General features: G+C 36.4%; 1 long non-coding RNA gene across 1 annotated transcript; it reads right to left on the bottom strand.

Moving 5' to 3' along the window:
• Positions 1–2,309: 2,309 nt before the first annotated feature.
• LOC121418888 lies at positions 2,310–17,642 on the bottom strand. Its single transcript, XR_005970524.1, has 3 exons — positions 16,752–17,642; positions 5,346–5,545; positions 2,310–3,524 (listed from the first exon to the last, which is right to left on the bottom strand). It is a non-coding gene; the product is annotated as an uncharacterized LOC121418888 (long non-coding RNA).
• Between the last annotated feature and the right edge of the window lie 5,598 nt (positions 17,643–23,240).

Below are 23,240 nucleotides of genomic sequence, written 5' to 3'. Positions count from 1 at the left end.
TCTGGGTCAATTTCATGGGGGGGGGGGTGTTCGAAATGGGCTTATTAAATACCAACGATAATAACAGTGAAATATTGAAATGTTAAATGGAGAAAATGGATGTCTGTATAATAAATGCAGGCATATTTTTTTCATATAGCGCCTTCTATCTAGATATAATCTATTCCGATACCGACTAGTTCCCTTACTTTAGCTCGAGCTGCCTTTTCTAGCGCTGAGCATTCAGAGAGCTATGCCGAGTGGCAGCACGATGTACATTAAAGGGGAATGAAAACTTTGGAACAAATGTGCTTGTTTAGAAACAGAAAAATCAAAGAATAAGAATAAAGAAAGTTTGAGAAAAAACGGACAAATAATGAGAAAGTTATGAGCATTTGAATATTGCAATCACTAATGCTATGGAGATCCTCCCATTGGCAATGCGACAAGGATGTGTGATGTCACTGATGAACAACTTTCCCTTTGGTGGACTATAAAATACCCTCAAAATGTCTCTTTTTGCTTTTCTTATGATGATACAAACTCTTTATCCATGATGTATTCTTAAAAAATATGTATTACATGCCCTCATGTAGAAAGAACATTATGATCTATGGATAGATGTGATAAAAGAGGCAATTCAAGTGAAATATATACCAAAGTAATGGGAGAGTTGTTCACAAGTGACATCACACATCTTTTTTCGCATTGCCAATTTGCTATCTCCACAACATTAGTGATCGCAATATTCAAATGCTCATATCTTTCTCATTATTTGTCCGATTTTTCTCAAACTTTTGTTCACCTGTTTCTTTGATTTTTCTGTTTTCACACAAGCTATCTTGTTCCAATGGTTTCATTCTCCTTTAATATTGGTGAATGAAATTACACCATGGCAGGGATATTGAATTCGTGGCACTCTATTTCAAAGTCCGGAGACCAATCTCCCATGTCTACGGGGCCACAACGCTTTATTTTGAGATCAAGATTTCCATGATACTTATTTTAATGGAGACTCATCTCACAATATGATGGACCCCATCAACCATTTTCCAGGAAAAAGAAATTCCTATCATTTTGAAAACTGAATTTTATATCACACTGCACTCATTCGCCATACAAACACATTAAAAAAATGCACTTACTATCGTTACGAATTATAGGCTCTGTATGGAATCACCATCGCATTTCACATACACACACATATTAAAATCAGAATATTCGTATATAGTTACAGTCGTTTCTGGCAAACACCACCCACACACACAAACACACCCACACACTTGCCGTAAATGTATACATCAATGTGCGTACCCGCGTTGATGTGGGTGTGAGTGGGTGCATAAACTGGTTTTGGCAGTCGACGTGTAGTTCAATTACACGTGTATGATATACACACACACACACCCTCACCCACCCGCATCCTTTCGACGCACACACAACCAAATCATGATGTTCTTACACGTCTTTCGGACTCACGCACAGACACTCCATCCCACACCCTCTCACATTATCGAGTGTTCGGTATAGTTGATGTGGTCTCATCGAAAAACTCAAATCTGAATGTGACATGGACGTCGATACATGTTCGCTCAAGTCATCACGCATTTACATTCGCTTTTATACACACACACACGCACACGTTATAATCGTTGATTAGAATTTTCTTTGCGTGCTTTTAATTTCCAGGATTCTATATCCACATATTTATAAATATGCTTGGTTCAAACAGGTCTCATGTCAGTTACAAGGAAATAATCACACCTTGCACTTTCTATGTATATGTAACAAATATAATTTTATTTTAAATGGTTTCTTACCGTGACCTGATGACAACGGATACTGGAATCGCTTTGGTAGAAGCAAAAACAAGAAAAAAAAACAATATGGGTACACTATACTGATCATGTATAACCACATCAAACCTTTGAAGAATTAGTAGTATGATTAATAAGTATCTTGGGGGTTATTACTGCAGAAGATATATAGTAAAATATATACAAATTTCAAAATTTACTACTTTCATTAGAAGCATGCACTCTTGAAATAGTTGGGCAAAAATGACAAACTTTTACCAACCAATACTGTCCACACAACTATTGGTTAAAATCTGTCCAAAGTGGGGAATGAAGACTTATAATTGGGTAATAAATTTGCTCAATTGGATGATAATTGCCTAGAATATATACAGTACATATATATATATATTTACCAACATACATTACCCAACACACTGGACAGTATGTTGCTGAATATTTTAAGTGTGCGCTGTTGTTAGATATGTTTAAAGTTATCAAAATTTTGTTTCCAACACTCAATAAAGAACAAACAAAATTATTAACAGTAAAAGCAAAAATGAAATATGAATGTACTTTGCCTCGTGAAACATGCTTATCTTATCCTCATTGTAATATACAATTTTGGTAATAGTTGTACATTAATTTTTTGATAAATTCAATTTAATTTTTATCTTATATCTACAAAAAAATATTGTTTTAAGTGATCCTACGTTAATCATATAATGTGAAAATAATCAAACGTATAATAAACCTGTATGTCAAAGTATAAGGTAAAAGTAAACACATTACTTTCTGGTACTGTAGAAAAGGCTGCGTCGGATGGGAGAATGAGGGGGTAAGATACGGGTGGGTTGACCGAGAGAGATGCAACGTCGCTCGTGTGTTCCATCCAAGCCTCTCAATCGCTTCTTCTTTCATCGCTTTCTTTCCTCTATTTGAACTCAAACATGCGCATAATAGAGTAATTTATGTGGGTCTAAACGAGGTGCACCGACTCCCATCGAATGTGAAGAAACGAAGGGAAGGGGAAAGGAAGGGGAGAGGGGAGGGGATGAATGTAAGATGTTGGAGAAATTGAGTGAGAGCGAGGAAAGGGGAGTGGGGAAGAAATCTTTTACATTCACACGATTTGCGAAACTTGAAACCCTTCTTTGTCCCTTTGTGACACTTCTCTGTCCGACTGAAGAAGAATTAGAAATTTGAAGGGGAAAGGCGGCGGGCGACGGAATCGAAAGAGTTACCATTATTTGTGAGTTTATCTCCAATGGTAATACTTGATATGAAAATTCGGACACTGTCGAGCGTTTTCCCATATGCTGTACTGATTACGTGACAACCAGAGTTGCATGAAAATGTGGCAATTCTATGACATTTCTTCCCAGCACAACGAATATGAAAGGATTCCATTTCAAATGTCTATTTGTTTCAAATATCAAATTAAAGTAAACCTATCACAATCCGAGAAGTCTTGTTGTAATAGAGAAAACCAACCCCAAAGATATGGGCTCTGATAATTTTCTAAATAATGGCCTTATGAGTTATTTAGAGCTTTGCACTTGAATTTGTGTTTTACCAAATATACCAAAGGTTCTGTCATTGCTTTGATGTACCATGACTAAAATTTATTAAATACAAACGCAGTCACTATTGGAGAGAGGTGTCCCTGTCATACATACATCTGAGGTTTCAGGATTGTTGACCAGTTTATCAATGATCCGAAGTCAACATCGACGAATTCATGGTGATCTGTAGACAGGAAAGAAAGACAAGGAAAAGAAATCAAAATTCTATTCGTAGTACTATAACACTTACATTACATTGTACATGAGTATGCTGCGTAATTTTGTGGATATACATATGCATTTTATTTATGTCTTCGTCATTCAATCACACTGGGAGATATGGATATTTTTCATTCATTATATCGATACTGTACAAATTGTGTATCCAACACAGTTATCTTGCAAATCATTGTGATAGCATGGACAAATATATCACTTTCAATAGTGAAAGCAAACAAGCGTGAATAAAGCATGAAACATCATTCTCGCTTATTTACTGTTTTTTTTTCAAGACATTTGCCTTTACGCAAATGATTACATTCTGAGATGTGCGCAATATATGTGTTTGTGAGGGAGGGTGTGCGAGGGTGCGTTAATGTGTGTGAAAAAGATAGATAGAGCGTTTGTTTAGTTTTATCAGGCATATATGTGTTGTTTGCTTACTCGACATAGAATATTATATCAAATCACACAATATATTATTCGATTCAAATCAATTTTGTCGACATCCTTCGAAAGACACATAAAATTATTTGACATATGCAATTTTACAAATCAATACAAATCACACAATATAACATTAAAATGGTATACATACACTTATGAAATTATAAAATAAAATAAATACTTAATATGCAATATGTAGGATGTGAAGGTTATTTCCAGATTTACCGCACTTCAAAAAATTAAATACCTGTACACACTTAAACACAGTAGTTTATTACATATATTATTTTCGCATGAAACACGCACGAATAAGCATCTCAGTGCACTAACTAGCAATGTACATGCTTAATTTAATTCACTTACTGGTAATTTACTCACTTATAAGTACATTAATACACTATTATTATTATGACTAATTCCTCTCAATATTCTTAATGAAACTAAATTCATTTTTCGAATTTTTCGGAATAAAGGGGAATTTGGTAACAACAAATACCCACTTTACAGTGTGTATCGTAATATCACATGAACGGGTAAACCAAAATGTAAGTGACATTTCTGATATTGTTATGATTACGTCACTTCCTTCCACACGCCCGGATGAATATGAATTTGTGTCATTTCCTGCCAATCGCCTATTACGCCTAGATTATTGTGGAGATGTTTCCATTCGATACTTTTGGCAAGGTGACAGTTCTGAGTTTATCTGTTGACACTTTGACCAGGCAAATCTCACATCTTCGAGAGGACTATACTCCTTCAGACTAGAATGAGGGGGCCCACAAGAATTAGTCAAGAACAATTCATCTACCATGTCAACATCAATGTGTAATCGAAAATTGATCGAAGATCTGATTAAATATTTCTAACAAATACCCCGTCTTATCTCCTCTCTTTAACTCGTAATTAATCGTAATATTTAGCAGGATTAAATCATCCATCTGTTACAATATCATGAACAGAATTACGGCTAAAAAAGTTATGTTTACCAACACTCTTTAAAGAAAATAGATTCAACTTTGCTCCTTGGTGATCCTAGTATATGAAAAGCTTCAAATTGCACCTGTAAAGGTGTTCCCAGTGTGGCTTAGGGTTGCATCTCATTGGTGCAACTATCGAAAACCTTTTTTATTTATTGTCAATATAATCGAAAACTTTTGTATTCTAAATAGAGAAAGATACTCCAGGTTTCGGAAATGTAAGTAATGTTTATCCCCTTTGCACTACCGCCGTTCCCCCTTAACAGCCTTACAATTCAGAAGCAATACAATGCTGTAATCCCAGATTCGATATCTATGATTTTTGACGCGAAGGCCTATATTTCCCGCCATGGACTCACCTCGACCTATTTTCTCTTGATTACCTGTCATCTCCACTCCCAAGTTCCCATGCATCATCATTGATCCCCGGTCTTATAGCATCGAGACACCAAAACCAAGTCATCCTTAACCCCCTCAACACATCATCATCATCGAAGGCTCCCGTCATTGCAAGATTCTTTAACGTCTTCATAACATTCTTAACGGCCAATGGGTTAACCTGCATATCAGACAAGGTCAAGGATGCATGGTCAAGTTTCAAAACCGAGCTATCAGTTCTTGACTTTCTTGATTCTTTAGGGGATTTTCGGGGTTTATTTGTTTGCTTTGCATTGTGTTTCTTCATCATGAGATCATGTAAAATCCCTACATTATTTTATCTCTGACGCTCTGAATGCTTGCGATGTCAGGCCATGGAAGACTTAATTCAAAAATATTCGCCGATCTTTGAAATTTTCTCTTTTATTCTCATCCCTTTGTCTCCTTTTTATCATTCATTAAAAAAAAATATTTTATTTACAGCTCTTAATTTTTTCACATTTTTAAATTTTTCTTCAGCAAAATTCAGGGCGGTTCAAAACTATCTTATACATCACAGGGGATATTTCACCATAAATCACTCTTGCCAAGTTTAAATTCTCCAATAATTCAAATAAAGCCTTCGAATTGAAAAATATACCAACTAAAGACTTTGACATAACTTCTCATATACCTTCTTCCTTTCATTTACTCTTTGATTAACAAAGTCAAATTATATTTTATCGAATGTGGAGTGTAATATCACTCGTAACTTTTCTCATCAAACGTCCAAACGATTTAAAAGTTCAAAGGACTTCATCCTTTCCAATCAGTGTACATAAATCATTTTCTCTATTTCTGTGTGATTTATCTAAAGACCCACCATGGAGGAACCATTTTAATTTATTTCATTCAAGTCGAAAGTGACTCTCTGAAATAATTGGATCTCTCTAGCAAAAGGAAATAAACATCAAGAAACAATTAGGAGAAGTACGTGATCAAGCCAGTCTATATTGTTTAAGTGTTAAGAATGTTGCCTCTCTATCATTCACTTTGTGTATGTGTTAGACAAACCAGAGGAAGTTTTAAATTTGTTAATTCTTCATCATTCGCAAATAACTCTGGTACAATAAATTATGATTCCAATAGCTGTTTCATAAACATTCAACTGAAGTAATGAAATACTTTATAGGTCACACGCCTGTGATTATTCTGTCAAACACTCATATTGAAAAGAACACGAGCTTTTCAAGAAAAAACACTCATTAGGAATAATATAAATCATGAGACTATTGAACCCCTTTTCATTTGGTAGATTGTAGGAGAATTGTCCCGCGTTTTTTTTCCTCGGTAGAGCCTGCAACCACTACCCTTAACTAGGTTATTATATCAATTAATTTAGGATATGCCACCTAAAGTTTTCATATAAATTCGACGTGGAATCAAAGGATTCGCTCTCTCTCTCTCCATATTTATATATTTATCTAGCTCTCTCATTATACTATATATATGAATAAAGTACTTCTTTACGGTCGTGTAAAAAGGGGTTTTAGAATATGGTATGCTAATTGTACAAAATTTTTATTTATATTCATATGAATTATTATATCCTACATAAAGTAAATCATGTATGCTGATTGGTTTAAATAACATCATGTGACCAAACATGTTCTCACTTTTTTTGTGATAATGTTGAAAATGAAATGCCCACTGAAGAAAACTTGCTATTCCGTGACGTCAATGATCGAATAGTGCACTATTCCATCATTGACGTCACAGATCATGACGGCGCAAGCACTAATATGCGTTCCGCGCGCAGAGCGCGTGGCTTGAAGAAAAGTAGGTCAGTAAGCGCAGCGGGTTACCTTGGTTCAGATGAACTACGAGAACAAGAACTAGATTATCAAGATCTATGTTGTTATAATTCTTTAAAGAAATATATAAAATCAAAATACTAGGCCTTTATTTTGAAAGTATAGAGGGAAGATTATCCTTGTGTGTACTGACAAAATTACTTTTTCAAAAATAGTAATGCCAGTCCAACCTCGGATGAATAATTCCCGCTATACTTAATCAAAGCCTGGTATATTTGCATACTATCTGTCTGCCGTTTTCTATATGTATATACATATATTTTATTGTACAGGGCCCTCAGTGCAGTTTGTCTGCTGAAGATGCTACCCTATTGAAATACAACTAGAAATGAAAGTAAATATGGTGATTGAATCAAAAATATTTTTCTTTTCAGTTATTAAGTCAACTCAAATCATCTTACCTAATTATAATTAGATATCTTTGACCCTCGCAGTTAACAGGAATATGATGTGCCATGTTAGGAGGATTGTTTAAAGCTTACTTTGTCTTAATCTCCTCCCCCTCCCCCCATGGCTCTTAAAAAGGTGAGACGACACTTTACACACGTAAGATGACAGATAATGTTTCTACTTAGGAGTGTTCATATAGATAGATGCGTATATGGTGGAATTACATTGGGTGACTCTGATACATATTTGTCATTGCATGAGGAGATATGCCGAATGATATGATATATCATCAACAGGCATTTATGTTGATGTTCACAAGTGAAACCAGTTTGGTGACAGTAATGAAGTACCTAACGCGCCCTCACCAAACCAAACCCAGACGCCCGAAACTTGTATTAAAAAAAATAAAATAAAACGAGAAGCCATATATCTATGACATTATGCTGTCCATCCTTTTTTTTTACTTCTATCTATGTCTCTGTTCTCCCTCTGATGAACGAAAACCTACCACTCCTATGTCTGGAACCTGATAACTTTCTTTCCATGCTTTCAGTTACTTTTCTTTACCAAAATTACGTTATCATTATGTTGTGTAAGAGAGGATAGGAGCGAGAGAACAAACATTGCAAGTCATTATGAAATAATTATCATTATTATTGTCCTCAACATCGCTCGTCTTTCATGGGGGGTTGCTAGGGTTTAGGATTCTACGTTCATTTGATATATGCCCTTCACCACCTCGATATGACTGATTTAGTGTTGACAGAAAATTATTTCAGTTATCTCATTCATTTTGCCATTGAGATTATTTTCGTTGTATTTGCATGTATTCATGCTCCAGTGAATTATATACCTTACACGAGGAAAGATGCTAGTAGGCCCAATGTCTTTTTGTAATGAAAGATGTTTACAAACCAATAACACAGTAACCCATTTCCAACCTAATAAGGAAACAAGATGAAAAAAGTGCAGGTAGAAAAGAAGAAAAAAGTTGGGATTAACCACTAAAAACGAGGACGTATAAAGTCGAGTATCTAGGAAACAAATCCCACCTATCAAAGGATACCAAAAGAGTCATTTATAATGCCACTCCTGTCTAGCTGTATATGCCCCCTTCCCCCTTCGTCTTCCTCCTACCCACAATCACACCATCCCATGTGCATTGAGTGATTGATACTATACACACGTCTACTGATGGATTGGGGATGGAAGTGGTGACGGTAGAGTTGTTATTTGGGACAATACTTGTTGAAAGTTTAGGCAGGAAACACGTAACGAGTGGGTTCAATCACATTGTTATTTACTGACAATTATTGGAGAGCGCCCGATCAGTCAAAGCTGCCTGCGCGCCCAGCCCGTCACCACGGGGACACAACTGAGTCGGGGTACGGATTGAAATACCAATATTTTTTTTTCTTGTGCAACTACGGTCCTGCAAAATGACATTTGGAAATCAATAGTGTGGGTGATTTTCTTATTTTTTTTAACGATATATAGCATTAATCAGCATGTGTAATCAGTCGTTAATCAACATGTGTAATCAGTCGTACATCAACTATAAAACTTTGTGTAATACGGGATTCTGTTTTGTTTATGATGGTTGACACCGGGCGATGGGGGAGGGAGGCTAAACTGATCTACCATAAGATGTAATTTCGTCTAATACTAGTAGGTTATTTTGATGAATTACTCTTAAAATTTACTATGCATCTACGATTCGGGTCACAATCAAATGCCATTTTAATGATAACATTCCAGAGCAAGACTTCTCTAAGAAGGCTACCAAAATGTCATTTAAAGAATTCTAACCAATATTCCTTTATTTCTGTTCTATGATGAATATTTCTTTACGTTGGCCCATTTCTGCCTAGCTGTAGTAGATGCATATAGTTACCAGAGTTAGCATTGTTAGCTAACCCATTAGCATTATAATATGCATGTAGATGTATGTATGTATTATGTATGTGTATTAATGTCTGTGTATGTCTTATATGAGCCAAAATATTTATGGTGATATCAACATTATTAAAAAACAATAAATCGAAGGAAAAATCATCAAACGGTAATTTAAGAAGTTCTTTACGTATATGTTCCCAACTTGAGTTAATTTCGGTAATACGTTTAAGACGAAGTGGTCAATATTGCCATCTTTGTTGACTTTTCATGTTTTATGACAAACATATAGGATCAGTCAACGTGTTGCGCTATTTTTTCGCGTAACTTTGTATCGATATCGTTTAATGAGACTTAAAGTAACAAAGGTATGTTGTTTGTTTGTTGTTGTTTTTATCATGCTTACATTGTTTTGTGATCGAAGTGTTTGAGCTCTTTTCTCACCAAGGCATACTAACGGACTCATAAAACCCTAAAATGTTGGAGACTTAAGCACATAACTGCTCTCATGAGTCGCGTTCTGTCATACAGAAGGGTCGTTTTAGGCGCCTTTATATGATTTCATTTCCTTATAATGTTAGACGGTCATTGCAGGCCATGCATGGCTCTCGAAATTCTGTCAGTCATCACAACACATCCAGGAGAGTCTGTACATTTTGACAACTTTATCTTTTGCTTCTTTTTCGGAAATGTTAGAGTGCACCCAAAAGGCTCGTATATTTTAGTGGACAAAAACTGTCAATTATTCGGCTTGTGATTTAACTGATACCTTTCAGGATAAAATAATGAGATCAATGTCACCCCTTCCACTTTACACACTTATACGACCTGAATAAAGCAAACAATCTGGAATACACAAACCCACAGTTCGAAAGTGTTCTCGAGGAGGTAATATTTAAATAGTCAATATCTCCTTCTTTGTATCAGCTAACCTCATTTTAATCCAAATATTGATATGAAAAAGGAAGAAGAAAAAAAATGTTTGTAGAAGCTCCCCAATATAGAAATTACTTTAGATATCGATTGTTAATGAGATGAGATGTTGTATCTACTTTATATGGATATTAAAAATACAATTAATCTGTTCCGGGTTTTCTACAAATACGTTTTCCTCAACTGCAACATAAAGGGACAAAAGTATATCGTACAAACATATACAAATTTCAACCTCCCAGCCTAATTTTCACCTTCTTTATTTGTTACTATACAGAATGAGTCTCGCATTACGTCTGTCTCACAAATATACCGCTAATATTGATTCAAATCTCTGGCAAATACACGAAAAAGTGGTCGAAGCGGTTCGTCCAGTAAAAAGGCAAATAAACGCCTGTTGAAGTAGATAAAATAAACGCAAAGGTTTGGTATTGAAATTGGTATTATCAATGCAGATTCGATTCGGGTTGCAGTACTTTTCAGGGAGTGAACATACATTTGTCATTGTAACAATGAACGCTTTACGATGGCTTGATTTGCTCACCTCATGTATTTAGCACAGTTCTTTTTCAGTTTGCTTTTCTTAGACATATATGAAGATCGATGCAGGTGTCCTTGGAACAAAGATTGCATTCATGTCTGCCGATGTACAGTTGAAATAAAATCTCTCAAACATTCTATACTTGGCCAAAACCTACTTTATATGCATTACGTCATCAGAAATAAACCTCTCGTTCATGCGTGCATACATTCAGGCCCGTATTCAGGCACTTTGTTTAAGATTAATTTTATCCAGTCACGTGACGGTTAGCATAAGCCCAAGAGCTTTTCATTTTTTCAATAAATGTTATTCGTTTTGGGATTACTTTACACCCAATGACTGGTCAATTTGGTTTAACGACATACACCATGTACATTGACCTAAATTATTACTTCGCATATGGAGGCGAGCAACTTCTTCTAATCTAGAACTTTTTTTGGAATATGTTTTTATTTCTATCCGATTGAATAATTTATGTCGAACGAGTATCATTGCCCGAAACATATCAACAGAAAAAATGTAGCGATGCAGCATCCATTCTACTTGCCTCATCGCAAACTAAACATAAACAAGCTGCCTATTTAGGCAAGCTCGGTAGAAGAGGAAGGAATCGAGGGAGGAAATACGCGTAAAAATTCTTCAGCAGTGGCGTTTTCGGCCACATAGTTGTCAAAGAAAATAGATCGGATGTTGTTGTGGTTCACTTGAAATCAGGGGTTAATGGTATTTTTACATCGGATCTAACTCGGCTAGCTGTTGGGACGTTTTCATAGCAGCTCGCGTGGCGTCTTCACCCTTCTCTCTCCTTCTCTCCCTCCCCAGCCCTTCCTCTGATTTGGTCTGAAACTATTCTACAGACTTCAAATCTTTCTTCTCTCTCATTTTATTGGTGCCGCGGGCGGCTAACTTCAAATCGGTAATGTTAGAAGCCTGGATGATCCTTAAAATAATAATAGTAATGCACTTATGAGGTACAAATGGCATTTCTTAGACGGATGGAAGCGGAAATGTTGTAATAGGTATTGCGTTTGGGAACGATGTAGCACTGCGCATAACAAAATATAACAAGACACTTCAAGAAGCATCGTGTTACCCTTACCAGGGTATCATACTTCATATTGGCATATACCCACAAGTATATCCTTTTATTTAAACTACTTCTTGTATTCTTTTTTATAGCCTGGAGACACTATATAAAAGAGTCTCATTTTTGTTGGCTCAAAATGGTTCGAGTTACTGAAGGTAGTTCTTCACCGTCTGACGAACAATACCCAAGTTCAAGGTTAGGTCCGAAGCTTGTCATTTAAATGGACCCCGCTAGACACACTTCTAGTGTTTTATTTAGAGAAATACCTTTAAAAGCCTAAACAATGTGAAATTAAATGTGAAAACGACGAGATCCTGAAGTAACATCACATTTCAACTCTAGCATTCCAAACACAATTTTACTGAAAGAAAAGATGGCAAGTCTTGACCATTTGAAACTCTAACAATCAAAACTTGAAATTATGTTATCTGTTAGTTATAGATTAGGGAAAATCAGTTTTCTTGCAAAGATTTACTCACATTTGTGGTATGAATAATTGTTTCATTTATGCAGATTATGTGGTTTTCAGAATTACATAGACTTCTATTTCTTAAAGGGAAGAGTGTGGGGCTTTCTTTCGCAAATTCTAAGCCGTAGAGAGTCCCTGAAAATTATGACAATCTCGAATTTGAATAGGCAAACTATTTGTGTGAAATCTGAATTCATTAAAGAAAAAATAAATTAAATCTCTTCCTATGTCTGATTAATGTATGTTCATGTACTCATTTACATTGTATGTACATCTATTTTGATTATGATGTGATGTTTTTGGTTTTGAATAAATAAACTTGAAACTTGAACTTGATAAGATAAGACAAAATAGACTTCATACACATGAAAACAGACATCTGATGAGGGTTTAAAATAAAAGCAACTATCGCCCATCTGAATATCCCTGAAAAACCCTAGAAACATGCTGCATACAAATATGAACATATCTTTTTTTTCTACAGTTCTAAATGATCCATTTTAAAATCATGACCACGATGACGGATAATGACAACTACATTGACAATATTCATAACACCTAAATTTGAAATCGTACATACATACAATTATGTATGTACACCCCCTCCAGAAAAAAAGAGATAACACTTATTGATGGAAATTTTGATGTATTAGTGGTTTACTTTAAAAAAAATACATCCCCCTCCATTTAATTCTGATTTGGCCGACATGACTAAAACGTTTTTCTTGTTTGCTTATAATAGCTGCCCTCTGCAGTTTTTAAGATTATTTCATCTTGTGCTAACAATAATGTATTTATGTCGAAATTCTTATCACTCCTCTATGATAAAAATCTCACAGTCATAACTGGTACATCATGTACATATTTACCAAATTGCGTATCCTACAGGTTCACAAAATTTGGGTAATTCACATCAATATTTAACAATGACAATGCTTTTCGTACTCCCGAACTTTGACAGACTGACACGAAACAGAGGCTTAAATGCCAATTTTCATTGTCTACACAGGCATAAGCATGTTATTTTTTTTTAAGTAGAATTCATTTTTTCGTAATGTTTAAAAAAATAATTACCATGCCAGCAATCACATGGGCTTTACAAGATGGCGACGTTGAAACCCAGAGTTAAGCCAGGGTCAAGATAATCTGAGGTAACATTGTCATGAAAGAAACCCCTAGAAAACAAGAACACTGCATGGAGAGAGGTGGTTACCGTCATAATATTATGATATAAATTGGAAAATCATAGCCGTCTTCTCCTTGCCAAAGCTGCTCTGCATTATAAGAAAAATTCTTCAACCGTTTCTTGGTTTTCAACAGTGTCATTAAAGCTGCTTTCAAAGGCAGGAAAGTCAAATTATGAGCACCTGGATGGGTTGGAAGGAGATCTGTCAGTGACTTTCTGGCTTTGACATTTAACTTGAAATGTTTGGGAGGGCAAGCATGCACGCTTTTTGGCGTCAGCTGCCAAAGCTTTTGATAATTCTTAGCTTGTTCACGTCGTGCAAGTTCACGTTGATGGTATGGTGTCCGTCACTTTCAATCAGAATATGTGATTCCATCATACAATTTTTCTTTCTCTCCTTTTCGTAAACTTGATAGTGATTTCGTATTGTACACAAATAACATCAACATCAACTTCAATCAGAGGTGTGTAGGGAGCTATTGGAGGATGCCCCCCCCCCAAAAAAAAAAAAACAGCCAAGAAAAAAAAGGAGGAAGGGAAAGAAAGGGGGGATAACAGGGGGATATATGACATAATTTTCTGAATAGTATGTCAAAATAAATATTAAAAAGGACATAATTTTTACTCGCCCACAGCTTTTTTTCAGAAATTTTGCCCCATACGCTATGTCTGACTACCTATTTGTTTTTCTTACTCCCAGTAGCTACGCTTAATTCAAATATTGGATTTTGATGTTCTATATGCGCTGATTTGAGGTTGCAAATGCTGTTTCGTGATCATTTCGTGTTTATGTATGATTAAAACAACACCTTCAATGTCAATTATCTTGCATGAAGCATGTAATCGTACGTGTGTCCAAGGGAATATATTCCTAAGCCATGTACATACATTACCAACTAGAACTCGGCTGTCCGATTTGGACGGGGGCAAACTCACGGTCTGCAAGTGACAGTTATTTTGTCAACCAACGAAGGACTAGCGTAATACCGATGATTTTTACCAAAATATCGGTGGCGATTACGATGAGATGTTTAGTGAGAAAACTCTGAGTAAAGCCGCTGCAGAGTAGTTGTGTTCGGACCGGGTATTGGGGGATGTATGGGTACTGAGAGAAAGAGAAAATACTCTGCACTGCACCACGCATAGCCTTCAGGACAGTATTACAGCTCTCCACTTTTAAAAAAGCCAGACGCATAATCCCCTTCTTGAACGATTATTTGTCAAAATAACCGAGAGGGAGATAAAAAAATCCTAGTGCTGTAGGAACAAGAACAACAAAGTCGGCGTGAAAAGCTAGAGGAAACAATACTTTGCTCTCCCTATCGAGTACAGTTAGATAGCAACGTTTTCTTTCAGGCAAAGTTTAGGTGACAAATCCACATTTTTCTGCGCTTTTATGGAGAATAGAAGAAAATAGGGGAAAACTTCATGAATTGGTAGGGTATCGTTTACTGCGTTGGGTACGCGGTGTTTATCTGGAATATGCCAAGCGGGGGTTTGGTTTTTAGCGAGATTTTTACTCATCACGGCGACCGCTTTCCTTGGCGGAACAGACGCGAAGGATGATCAGTCGAGACCGGTTCGCTCTGTTCATGGAGCTAAATAGGTATATAAACCTTTCTAAAGGATATACTTAAATAAAGTTAACTGTCATTGTGCGTTATGGCGTCATTAAATTCGTAATGTAGAATTAAATCGAGGAGGTAGAAGCTTTTATTCAACGATTGTTTTATTTCCTAAAAACGGTTAGCATTTCTAAGCCCGGATATGATAAATGTAGATTGATCAACATAAACAATTAACTGAATAAATCGAGGAACATACGCATGAAGCTCTGTTGCATGGCTTTGTAATAGTTTGATGAATTAAGATACTTGCATCCCTATTGAATAACATAATATCCATACTTTAACTTATCATGGGTGAGTGATGAAATACAAATTAATTTCATATCGTATTTGATCCTGTATAGTTATCATGCACATCGTTACAGGCATTTACGACATCACGCTTTTGTACACTACGTCGGTGGGAATATGATAATAAAACCTCCTAACAATATTGAAGCACGATTTATATACTTATTTATATTAAGTACTGATAACTTATTTTTTCTTTCTTTTTTTTGCTCATCCTGTAGCATGAAAAGAAGGTTTCGCTACATAAATGAGTTCTTTTATAATCGCGATCGGCTCAACACAGACTGCCAGTACTTGCCGAGGAGTCACACACAGGCACCGTCTGAGCGATTGCTGTCCCCGATGTCTCTTTGGTCAGAGGAGTGCAATGTTTGTCAGCGCCCTGCTACAACGTTTGTTTGTAGAGTGTGTAAAAACGATCAACTTCTACCACTCAGCCCGTCAATAATTCTCTATATGTATACCAATATCCTCAACACCTTAGCATCGATCAAATAACGCTTCCAATTTTGAGGGAATAAAAAATGGGCCAACTTCCATTCCATTCATGAATAACGTTATATCTAGAAGTATTTAGATATGATTGATTTTGAGTCCCCTATTCTACATCGTAAAATATTTTCAGAAATAAAATCTAATATTACTGACAATTATATCATTTGGATTCATTCAGGCTTATTTAATATATTGCCAAATGATCCAGATTGAACATGCCATTTGCATTTTGTTGACAGTATAAATATATATATTTCAACCTGCAGCTCCAATCATCTTAATGGTACAAAATGGTAGGGCCTACATAGTTATCAACCTAATTTTCCAAATAAATCGTCGCTGGAAATGCGTGTAAATATCGTATGCATCGATATAATAAATGAATAATAATCGCAATCAAAATTACATTAGATAAAATAGAAACAGTTTTTCTAATATGAAAATATTTATTGATATCAATAAATAATGGACCTATAATAGTATATAAACCAAGGGAGAAATATTTAAAAATGAAAGGTTAATACAATTCTAACTTTATTATTTTTTAGTTATAATATCAATCTAAAATTGTCATAACTGTGTAGAGACGGGTTGTTCATGTAAAGTAAGTACTATGCTTACCATGCACGTATGCGATCACCAGGAGTTTGATTATGCCATGAACCATGATTATACGACCTCAGTCACAAGATCGAGGTCGAGAGTTTCACTGTCGCATCATCAGGATGTGACGACATAGCGTACGTACCACTCCACCGTGTCTTTTATTTACCTTTACTCACGATGATTCTCCGACTGCATCGTCACTGGATGTTCGCAGAATGCAACAAACTTTCTTATTACGACAAATGATAAACATAATCTTGAACAATGTACGAACATACTTATCGTCAAACGATTTACGTGTATCTTCCAGCAAAGGCTAGCTCGAGTCTGACTACTCGAAAGCAGTAGCACTCAAAATGCATCATGTAGCAACTGTTGAGTCGGTACTGCATCGCCGAGGCAGCTGTCTATCTACAATGTCATGACATATGTAATTCAAAGCACTCGAGATATCTACACCAGAATAATCTTATATTGGTCACTCTAGAAGTTGATGAAGTACTTGCAGACATTGGCGAACAGGCAGGCAATGGGTTCGGTAATTTCTGACCTCGGCACATCTATTTTTGCGGATTTGATTGTAAAAAAAATATATTACAGAATAAACACGCGAATAGTTACATTCCCACGATCTCCTCAGCAGGAGAGGTATATGTTCTTCTATTTCACATCAGAGCTCCAATATCTAGGCTTTAGAATGACCCCCTTTTTCTTTTCGACTAAAAAACAACGCTGCCGAAAAGATTCGAATACTGGTTTGCCAGGAATGAACTGAGGTGATGGATGACGGCAAAGAGGTCGATACGGTTATTGAGGATAACATCAACCATGTCTGAATGCACGATCAGATCGACACTGTCAATAAAACATACGAATTACTATAGAGAACAATAGAAATGAACTATAGATAACTAATCATTCAACAACCACATCACGGAGGTAATAATGATTATAATCATGATAATCATTATATCATAATATAATATATCTTCTCTACTCTTGTCTCTTATCACTTATACACCTTTCTTATGCTTTTTAGTGTGCGCATTTCTATTTTTATTTTACATAAAAAATTGTATATATTCTCTGTGATATCTTCAATTGCCAATACGAAATTAAATGTGGATAAAATGACGCAGTATGTCATGTCATGTTTGTTTCGTTGCTTTAATCAGTGGTCACCAATGAACATGACCTGATGAGGACAAGGTTTTGCAACCCAAGATGACCTTTAACCTTTAGTTAATTGACAATAACAACAAATATGATTGAAATTCGCTGACTGTTCATGAGGTCTATGAAATATGGATAGTCTGTTGGGATACTAATCTAATGAAACAAAATTCCACAGTCAGATTTTCGCGAATACTTTTTCACCCTATGCCTTATTGCATTTTTTTAAAAAGGGAAATCAAAGCTAACCATAAATCATTCCTTCCTGTCGATGTGGGATTTACGACAAAAGAACGTTGACATATCCAAAAATGTACAAAAGTAAACAAGAAGTTTTTATTCTGTGTTTTATTTGACAGTGTCTCCTTTTCTTTTCAGGGTTGCTCTGTAGGTTATGCGATGTACCCCCTAGAAGGTTTTAAAACCACCAACATATGGCCCGATAACTGTTTAGTGATGAATGACAGTTATTGGGGTTGTCCAAGAAACGAGTTGAAGTCTTTTAGGACGTCGTTAAACTTGACCACGACTTCAAATTTGGAAAATAGGAAACTCGATCCGTCGGTTTAGAGCTATTCCTGACGGGAGAATAGGTCGGGTGTGTTAACAGATTTAGGTCACAATTTCACGTCTTGTCCTAATTCAGTCCATTCAGATTACCATCTTTTCCTAGAAATAAAACAACTTAAAAATTGAAGTTGACTTTCACAGGTTTTCTAACGTTTAATCATACATACGTTCTATCTCATTAAAAATGGATCAGGCATTAAAAAAACTCCCCATGTAAATGTTATCGAAAATTACACGGGCATGCTACCCTAATATGATGTAGGTACCTACTTACTGGAAAACGACGCCAACACCGCCTGACCACAGAATTATTGTAACATAATGAATCATGCATAATCGTCTCGTCTATCTAAAGAAAGTTTATTGAAGGAACAATGCTTAATGATGATATGAAATCTTGTAAATCCTTTAAATATCACATTTTTTAAAATTATTTTTTTCTAAATTTGATTTAAAAAAAACGAATTGTAGTTTTTCGTCATGGTATGAATATCAAAGCAATTTTGAAAATGGCAGCCATTATGGACATTTTTCAACACTTCAAAGAGGAGTTGGTGAAATATAACATGAACGAAGGAATAAAGGAATGGATTTGCCTCCCGGGTGTTTTTTGGTAAAGCACTACAAGAGGCGTTCTGGGCTTAACGAGTAATCTACAGGAGCAGGGATTGACAGCAACAGGAAAGATGAATGAGAGGCAAGGTGTGTGCGAAGATTTGTGCGAGAGAGGGTGGGGTTGTACGGTGTCCTCGCAGGAGAACGCAGAAAAAAAAGATGATCATCGATGAGTTTCATTATCATGATGATGGTCGGGGAAAGATAACTCATCAGCATCGTTCGGAGTATATTCAAAATCTTTTAGGAAAGCAAAACAAAGATATTTTTCAACAAAGAGGAAAATGCCTGGAGAATGACTCATAGCATAGATTATCAAATGATGATTTACCAATGGTAATCTATTATGTGCATAGGGATCATACGAAATACTAATCGAAGCATTTAAGAGAGGCCTATAGAAATACATCAAATCTGTTAACACAATCAATAAAATGAATTATGTTATTACTGCACACCTTTATGAAGGGACCATTCCTAATTAATATTGATCGTCTGCCACTTACATATTTTGCCACCGTAAATGAGATACAGTAAGTAAAGTAGTTGAAGGATAGGGTTTTCAAAATATATATTGTTTAATCCGAAAAAGCCTTCATATGAATTAACGTTACCAGTGGCGTACCGTGGGTCACAGCATTGGGGGGGGCACCAGCAAAAATTTCGAGTCACTTAGGGAGCGCGCGAAGCGCGCTCAGTTGTCAGGTATTCTGACCTAACAGAGATATTTTAAGGACATGCAGGATATGTATCTCACTGATTAAATAATGCGAGCGCGAAGCGCGAGCTGAAAATTTTTGATATTCAGAGCTAAAAAGGGACATTATAAGCAATTTTTTGTAATCATGATATGTAACTGTGTCGCTAAACAAACAATGCGAGCGCGAAGCGCGAGCTAATTTTTTTTATATATTGAACCTAATTAGAGAAATTTTTAGGACTATTTCAAAATCCATTAAGAGTATAAATATCTCACCACAGTCATCTAATGCTAGTGCCATCCTTTGCTGATTTTGTTAGAATTACATCTAAACACAGTCATGAAACACCTTTTGTAGTCACTGTAATCATGATTATCATACGCATTTAACTAATCAAATACTGCAAGCGCGAAGCGCGGGATGAAAACTTAGACCTGAAGAGGGGCATTCTAAGGCTTGTTTGTATGTATTCCCTAAGACCGAATGTATTTCACTAACCAAATGATGCGAGCGCGAAGCGCGAGCTGAATTTTTTTATTTATTGACCCCAAACATGGATATTTTAAGGACTATGCTTTTTGTGAATCCATTAAGAGTATACCTATCTCACCATAGTCATCTATTGCCAGTGCCAAGCGCTTGCCGATTTTGTTACAATTACATCTAAACACATGAAGTAGTTTTTGAAGTCATCATTGTAATCATGAGTATCATACGCATCTCACTAATCAAATACTGCGAGTGCGGAGCGCGAGCTGAAAATTTAGGATATTCCGACCTGAAGAGGGGCATTTTAAGGCTTGTTTGTAAAAATTCACTAAGACCCTACGTATTTCACTAGCCGAATGATGCGACCGCGAAACGCGAGCTGAAAATTTTGATATTCAGATCAGGAAAATTGACATTTTAAGGACTGATTTAAGGAGTTCATGAAGAGCAGAAATCTCACCAATTCACTAATGCGAACGTTAGCACGGACAGGAAATGTTCTATATTAAGACCTTAAAATAGGGCAATCACTTTAAGTAGTCATGAAAAATAAGAATATGTCACTACATAAAGCAATAATAACTCGAATTGCGAGGAAATATATTTGTGTATATTGATTTGAAAACGGGAGGTTTTAGTACAACAGGATTATATATCTCGTAAAACAGTCTATGCGAGCACCAGGAACAATGAAACAAATAATGTTTCATAAAGTAATGAAAAAATGCTTCTTATGTAATATAACATACAACATAATATAATATAACATTATAATGAACAATAATCTCTTCTTTCCCCACTACGTTTCTCCTCCCTTTTCCCTCTTTTTCTCCCTTTCCCCGTTTTTTTTTTTTTTTTTTTTTTTTGGCAGCCGATTGGGGGGGCACGTGCCCCCCATGCCCCCTCGTAGTTACGCCACTGAACGTTACGATATATGGTGAGCTCATAATAGTTTATAAAATGATTACATATGATCACCAAATACATAAGAGCCTCTCCCCTCATGCGCGTGCCTTGAGCGTAACTTGACCAAATCGATTTTGCTTCTGTTTCTGCTAATACAAGTGCTACTTTTGATAGCACTCCATTCTTTTTCAAACAATATATTGTGACTTATTATCATTACTACTTATCATTATTATTATCGTCATTGTTGTTATTATTATTATTATCATCATCATTATCATCAATTTGATGTTCTTGACCATCCAGTTTTTATAACATAATAATGCAGAGAACTAGATCTGTTGTGGGCAAAAGGTTCAGAGTGAAATGAAATCGCAAAATTTCATTTACGAAATAATGATCTATAGTTATTTATCATATTCAATATAAAATTGCCAAATCCCTTGAATTCGAGAACATTGATTCTATTCGACAGACCAATCAAAAACTTCTGAATTGAAATCAGCTGTTTTGGGGAAATTGCTTTACCGTTACTTGAATAAATTGGCCAATATAAACACAGATTGTCCGTGACATGTTCGTAGTGTTTTATGTTTAACTCTCTTCCACACACCATTGACATTAATTCCATGGTGAAAGTCCAATAGGATTTATTTGTCATACATCGCCCTGGAGAAAAAGAAATACCGAAATTGCTCAAGAAAAGTGGTTGGAAGTTGGACCGGGTCGATAAGAACCACATGTAGGCGTTATTTTGGAGTGATCTTGACGAGATGCTGAAAATCTGATGACAGACGCGCGCACCATGAGCTGGTCTACCAGTGTACCTCATTTCGCCAAGACGATCTATGACAGAACGCACTAACACACGATGTCAATAGGCGGGTCTACGCAATATCCAAAGCATGACAGTTTAAAGTGCGCGAATTAGATTAATATTATCAAGTGCTTTAGGGGGCGCGCCGTCTAGGCCCACTGTAATGAAATACGATTGAAAACTTTTGTCAGACGTGAGGGATAATAGAGTTTACACCCACACCAGATTTCACTTTTAATTCCTCGCAGTCCCTCTTCCATATAATCGTCTTACCTCTGTGCCGATCCTCGGGCCTCACACGCTATGGTTCTTTCTCTCGCCCTACAAGCTCCAAGCACTGCCATCTTGGACCACCACCAAACGTTTTTGACTCTCCTATGTGGAGATCCAGTGGCTTAGCCATTAGCAATCTGGTCTTGCTTTCTTCTCCTAAAGGGTTCTGTCTGAAACAAATTCTGCATTGAGCGCTTTAACCATGCGAGATGAAAAAAGAGCGGGCAAAGAGGACCTCAATTTCCATACCATTGTCAAGGGTAAATAAACGTCTCGGCGGTTTTAGAGAAACATCGAGACCTATTCGTGAAACCGCGATGGTTGACATAAGCTGCCAGCTCCACACACCTGGTGTATTCAAAACTTAGAGCGACCTTAAACTTTTCTAAACATATCCCCTATTCTTGTTGCTAACCGTTTCTTTGTGGCAAAGCAGCAATACGAGACGTCCATCAAAAACTACTTTTCCTACAATTTCTTCTGTAACAGGCCCGAATGCACCCTGCCCATAGGCTAGCCCCCTCTTTCACCCGCAACCGCGGCCAGAACCACACGCGCATCAATACACCAGCTCACAGCAAACACACTTCATTGAATAGCTCTCAGGGCATCTATCCTCGGTCACGTCCCCTCATCACGCCAACCATCGCCGTTTTCTCTTTCACCAGTCCTTTAAATGGTCGTTCAACAACGCAAACAATACCTACTTATCCTATCTATGGATTTCTATTTTTTCTCTCCCATTGAGCCCATTTACTTGCACCCAGGAGTAAAACATTTTCTCCTTCTCGCTTTTGTTCCTTACTGTCAATTCTTTGTGGCCCACGGGTGTGAGAAATGTGCAACAATAGTGTAGCTTCCAGGGACATGGCAGACTTAAGAGGTCAGGATAACAGGAGTTTCCAACACCTTCCCCCACTCCCTTCGTCATCACCCTGGTATTCCTTAATCCATATACCC

The sequence above is a fragment of the Lytechinus variegatus genome, chromosome 7 (genome assembly GCF_018143015.1).
Source record: "Lytechinus variegatus isolate NC3 chromosome 7, Lvar_3.0, whole genome shotgun sequence".
NCBI classification, from domain to species: Eukaryota; Metazoa; Echinodermata; class Echinoidea; order Temnopleuroida; family Toxopneustidae; genus Lytechinus; species Lytechinus variegatus.
The sequence above is the reverse complement of the archived record's forward strand: the minus strand, read 5'-3'. Positions and strand labels throughout refer to the sequence as shown.